Genomic DNA, 6809 nt, shown 5'->3' with positions numbered 1-6809 from the left:
ATGTCACAAGCCTCATTATGATGCATAGAGATAAAAGAAAAATATTTATGTAAATGATTAAGTCTTTGTTCAGAAAGGTATCATAAACGAAAATGCCATATATTTGAAGGTGTAATGGGTGGGGATTAGATGGAATTTATGGAATGTGTAGTGGATAGATTTTTACTGAAATTGGGTTCAAGTTGATATAATCTCTCTCTCATTCTGCCAAAATCAATCGTCCCCAAATTGTTGCTCTGTAGAGCGCAAGAAGAAGATGAAAAAATGAGTTCACATTTGAGTGCTGAAGTAATTTTTGAGATGGAGATAATATTAAAGTTGAAATGAGAGGTAAATAAAGAACATCATGAAGAACTAAGGATGGTAAAAAATGAACAATGCCTTTATAAGAAACAGTAATTTGAGAACCATTTGGTAAATGAACAATAATAGGAGAAATTTATGTGTAAGAGATGAACCAAGAAAAATTTGATGCAATGTGATCTGTGACACTAGAATCAATGATTCAAGTGTTCAAGAATGAATCTCGATGTGAAAAATTATTAACAATAGAAAAACTATTGAAAGAACAAAGATAATGAGTATTTGGACTTGATAAAAGCCCAATTTGGTTTGAATGACGAGTTTCTTTATTGGAAGAAAGTGTCATGAAAGAAGAGTGTTGGGTTGACGAGAGATCTAAAAGAGGCTCCTGATAAAGTTGCTGGTGTGCCCTTTCTCATTGACCTAAGATAGAGTAGGGAGGCAGCTCATCAATTCGAAGAAGATCTGAATTGGTTGATTTATCCATAGATGTCAGCAGAGTTTAAGAGGAGCTCTGATACTATGATAAAATTGTGAAAGAATAGGAAAAGAAAAGATAATGAAATTTTATTGATTGTTGATTGATTGATTATGAAGGTAAAACTAAATATATATAGAGCATTGCCTACGAAAGATAAAAGTAAAGATAAGATAAGATAATAAAAACTAAATTTGTGGGCTGAATCTGTGGGCCGTGAGACTTCTTTATTATTGTCGGTGGAAGAATGGTTTAATATTTTTCAATCTTTTTATTTTAAGATAATACGACTCTTCTGTTAAAAAATCAGTTAAATAATAATAAAAATTAGTTTTATAGGAGTTTTATTTGTAATTTATGGGAGTTTTAAACTCTCATAAACTATCAATAAATTTATTTTTAAAAATTCTTTTATCAGTGGTGGTTAAATGGAGAAAAACCATTACTAAAAAAATATTTTATAGTAGCAAAAAGTTATTTAAGACATATAATTTGGATAAAGTATTTTTTTTCTAAAATTTGTTAAAAATTTTTAAAATATTTTTAAATCTTAATTTATTTTAATTTTATTCTAAAAATTTTTAGTTTGTATTAAATGTATTTCTAACAGTTAAATTTTCAAGAAGTTTAAGGACAATTCAATAATAATTGTATCTATGCAAAAACATAAAAATTTTTATAAATATATTAATTAAAGAATAATTACTCAAATCAATCTCCAAGGTTTTTAATATCAAACACTTTAATCCCCTAACTTTTTAAATATACAAAAAATTCTTTCAAGTTTAATTTTGGTAGACAAATCAGTCTCCAGCCTTGTTTTTCCGTCAATAACAAACAAAAAATGCTGACATAGAGGCATGAACAACTATACATGGACAACTCAACAGGACAAATTAGTCCCTGAACTTAGGACTTTAAAACTGTGTCGTTTTAAATCTATCTCAAATTATTAGGCTTCTTTTTTCATTCTCAATAAGATAATAACACTCTTCATCCATTGATTCTGCATTTCTAATGATCAAATATCCTCTTTTAAAACTATCAGACTCAAGCCCCTTAGACCACAAGATCACTTGAATAGAACTATAGAAGGAATAACTAATGAACTAAAGCACTAACACAACAGCCACCACTAATTAACAATGTGAGAAATAAAAAAAAAAAACTAATTTGAAATAAAACACCACTAATTAACAATGTGAGAAATAAAAAACTAATTTGAAACAAAATAGCCACCACCCATAACAACTAAGAATGAAATAAAAATTCAATTGAAAACCATTATGAGAAACTAAAAGAAGGAAAGGAACGAGAAGTTAGACTCGCATGAGAAAGAAGGCTTTGATGGCGATGGTTGAAAGGGAAGGAAGCTAGGAAGTCACCTTCGAAAAATTTTCTACTATGTTCTTCCTATTTAGGTGGCTAGGTGATGTGAACCCGACAACAACGGCTGGAACTGGAAGGCATGTTTGGAGGCGAGCACGATGCGAAGAGAAAGGTGATGAGAAGCAGGCGATGACGATTATAATAGTAGAGTTCGGTATACTAGAATTGAAATCGCAGTTTCAAGCTCAAGAAGGGAAAAAATAGCAGAACAGACAACTGGATGAGGGAGAGAGCCGCAAAAGTGAGAATGATGGCGGAGAGAAAAATAGAAGAAAAACGATACAGTTTTAAAGTCTTAAGTCTAGGGATTAATTTATCCTGTTTGTACATGTGAACAATTGAGTGTCACGTGTGCTTGTCCATTTTTCATGTCAGCATTTTTCGTTTGTTATTAACGGAAAAATAAGACCAGTGACTGATTTGTCTGTCCGAATTAAATTTAATGGAGTTTTTTGTGTATTTAAAAAGTTGGAACACTAAAGTGTCTAATCTTAAAAATTTCGGAAATTAATTTGGATAGTTACTCTTAATTAAATTATAACTATATTAAAATTTATCACTATTTTTTAATGCTTACCGGAATTATGAACCAAAATGAATCCAAAAAATATATGAATTTGTACTTTCAAAGTTGACCCCAAAACACTGTTGAATCTTTCTTTGCATGTGATGAGGAATGCAAAGTCTGATTTAATTCAGTAGTGCTTTGAACATGTGCGTAGAAGCCTGATTGCGCAAAATGGTTAAGACTGAAGAGAAGGTTCAGAACAGTGAACTATCCCCCTTTTTCTGAAAATTGCTCAAAGTTGAGAAGCACTTATTGGGATCCAGAAACTCCTCTTAAACTAACAAGATGCTTATTATATTAGCACATGACATGTTTTATATGGGATAGTTAATTTTATTTATTTCTTTATTTTACTAACAAAATTTTGTTTTAAAAACTTGCACAAAGCAATTTTTGAGTTGAATGTTTTATTTGCAATGTTTTGAGTTGAGATTTTTATTTGCAAGATGTTTTATTAATATCTAAATTTTAACGTGCGTTACTAAAAATTAATCTAAATACCATTATTATTGTTATAATACTATGTTGATTTATTTTATCTTAATATTTACACTTGTAAGTACATAACAAATGATAATATCTAATTAAGCTTTATTTTCGCCATATATAAAGATTTAACAAAGTTTTACGTGTTTATAGTCAACAATTTAACGCAACTTTCTTCTTTTATTCAAACTTGAGAGCTGATGAGAGTGACTAGCTAACTACAAAAGAAGATTGTTTTTAAGAAAAAAGGATAGAGAGAAGCTTCAATAATAAATAACAACATAGATAAAGTTTAATACATAATAAACATCAAATGAAAAAAAAAAAAAGTAATCTATTTCTAAAATACAACACCCCTCCCTCTCTCTTCTTTCAATAGTAAAAAAAAAATATAAAGTTTATACAAATGTGACCAATCTTACCACTATGCTCCAAATGCAGCTGCTTAATTCTTATAGGACGACACTCAACACTGTCCCCTTTAATTTCTTGATTTTTTTAAGCATCATAATCTCAATGATACACAAATGTATCAACAATAATACAATAATCACAAAGAATTGGGATGATTATTTTTGAGGAACAACAATGATCCCCTATAACCCTAAAGATAGAATGCGAATTATTAATATAGTAGAAACTCACATGCGTGCAGTTATTTATTGATGGTTAAAAACCGTTAGATAATAATTTAGTTAAATATATTAAATTATCTAATGATTTTTAACTATCAATTTCACATGAAAATAGCTGCCTATGAATCTTCACCTGTTAATATTACTACTATTAATCAACGATGATGATGAGGATTAGGACCACCTGGGCTAAGTCTATTGATTTTGTATTGGGTTCCCAGCAACTGCTTCCTCCTTATAATTTCCTTCAACATTTGTTTCGCATTTTCTACAAAGACACGGTGTCCTAGGCTGGTCGGACGCCTCGGCGGCTGCGGCGAAGGAACTGGCCGAGCCTCGTGGTTGATCAAAATTGATGTGAAGAGAACAACAAAGCACAAAACTCTCCAGCTTATTATTGCCATGAGAAAGAATGAGATCAAAAATGGTGTATATGTGTGTGTGATTATTAGGCTATGAGCATTGATAGTTCGGTATTTATATAGGCACACAAGTTGTCGTGACATGTGTTGTGGAATGTAGGAAAATCATAATAGAATATAATAATATTAACATTAATGATAACATATGTAGTCAAATATTATTAATTGGGATTAGACATTCCTTCTATGTTAGGAATAGTGGTTTTCATCAACATCACAAAGTCAAATAGAAAGTGCTATCTTTTATATATTATAGCCTATTAGGGACTGACCGACTGAGGAATTTGTGTCAAAAATTTTAGTGATAAAAATCATGATGTAACACATTTCTTACCTATTAAATGCATATAGAGAGTATATGCTATTTCAGTTCTGCCGGAGGTGGTTTTTGTAATAATGTGATAATATTTTTCTATTGTCATTGTCTTTAACCATCTATATAAAGAGTATATTTTATTTAATCGAAATAAAAATATTATTTGCACACTATGTATTTGTATAATTTTTTATATATATTTTATTTATTTTTTATATATATTTTATATTTAAATACATATTTTACATTCATAATTAATTTTAATAACTAATTTTAGTATACACTTAACATAATTGAATTTGAATATAATATTTATTGTATTTTAATTTGTTCAAAGACAATTCACATAATTGGTACAATATTAAAAATATCATTTTTAACTACTATTTATTTTTTTAGCAACAATAAAAATAGATGTTAATATATTTATTGACAATTAAACATTAGCTGTCTTAGATTTTGTCGCTAAAAAATTTTAGCGACAATCATATGATTACGAGTAAAAATAATTTTAATGACCGGAAAAAATATATAATTGTTATTATAATATATAATAATAAAAACAAATATATAATTACTATAAAAACATAAGTTAAATAAGATATATTAGTAGTTATCATATTATTACCACTAAAAATAATTTTTGTTGTGGTGATAAAAAATATATTTGATGCGCCTGTTATAAATCGATCGGTTACATATGACGTATAAGTCAGTAATTATTAATTAATAAATCATAAATTGTCTTTTATATTTATTTATTTTTGGTCATAAATCATTTATGGAACGGTAACTGCATCCTCAGAACAAGAAAAGTATTTTGAAAATTTTACTTAAGTATAAGTGAGAAAAAATTAAGGGTAAATTACTAAAAAATATACTCAATATTTTGTTGTTGATAAAAATGTTTTCAAATTTTATTATTAACAAAAACATTCTCAAATTATTTAAAAACGTGATAAAAATACATATTTGTAAACTAAGAAATTTTTTATTAGTAGAAACTAGTGATGTGACAAATAAAATTTTCTATATGGCAAATAAAGTTGACATTAACAAATGAGTTACGCCATATTTTTTCGTTAACAGAACAAATCTCTAATTACAACTAGATATTTTAATATAATTTTAAATTATTTAAAAATATTTTTATCGATAATAAAATTAAAAAACATTTTATCAGCACACAAATAATTCAAGTGTATTTTGATAATTTATCCAAAGATTAAAAAGCTGATATCTATATTTTGCATTCTTCGTTAGCCTGCATATATCTCATCCCAAAAAAAAAAAAAAAAAAAAAAACCTAAATTCAATTAAGGTTGGATGAGCTATACAACATTGAAAATTAATCAAACAAACAACATTCAAATTTTATAAAAGTTTGAGTTTGATTCTTACTGTCCGACTATGTAAAAACTATTTTAGTGAGTAATTTGTAAATATTTTTTAGTATTTAAATAGATAGAAGACATATTCTGACTTTGTTGGGATAATTGATTATCTGAACCTACCTAAATTTCTATTTATAATTTTTTTTGGGTTTTTATTTTATGCTTACATACGAATCTATCGTCGAATGAAGTACATGATTCGCTTATAGTGATACCAGAATCCATCAAAAACAAATAAACGACATGCCAGCTAAAAATATAATGATATTTGTGTAAATTTATTTAAAAAAAAAACATTACTCTTAAATAGAAATCCATATTAACAATATGGTATATTAAACATTTTCTCGTATTTGTATGTGCTGTCTCTTTCTTTTTATTTTGTTTTTTTCTATTATAATCGTGTAGTCTAGTAAAAAAATAATATTTATATATTAAATTAACTATTAAAATTAACTATTATATATTTTTATATAAATATATATATATAATTCAAATATATATTTTATATTTTAATATGTATTATATAATAATAATTAATTTTAATATACAACCTTACATAATTGAATCTAGCATTATCAAACGCATCATTTCTTTCTCCCAAGATATTCTAGAAATTCTAAAGAGCTAATAGTGGGAATGAAGCACAGAATTTTTTTTACAACAAAGCATTTGACTTGAGTGTTTAGATCAAAGTATACTTTTTTTCACGTGAGTAACTATTATTCATAAAAATTTAAAATATTAACAAATTTATTTATAAGTAAATAAAATTAATTTTATATTTATAAAAAAAGAATAAATTACTATTTTAATCT

The sequence above is a fragment of the Arachis ipaensis genome, chromosome B8 (genome assembly GCF_059453495.1).
Source record: "Arachis ipaensis isolate K30076 ecotype BB chromosome B8, ASM5945349v1, whole genome shotgun sequence".
NCBI classification, from domain to species: domain Eukaryota; kingdom Viridiplantae; phylum Streptophyta; class Magnoliopsida; order Fabales; family Fabaceae; genus Arachis; species Arachis ipaensis.
This window is presented reverse-complemented; position numbering follows the sequence as displayed.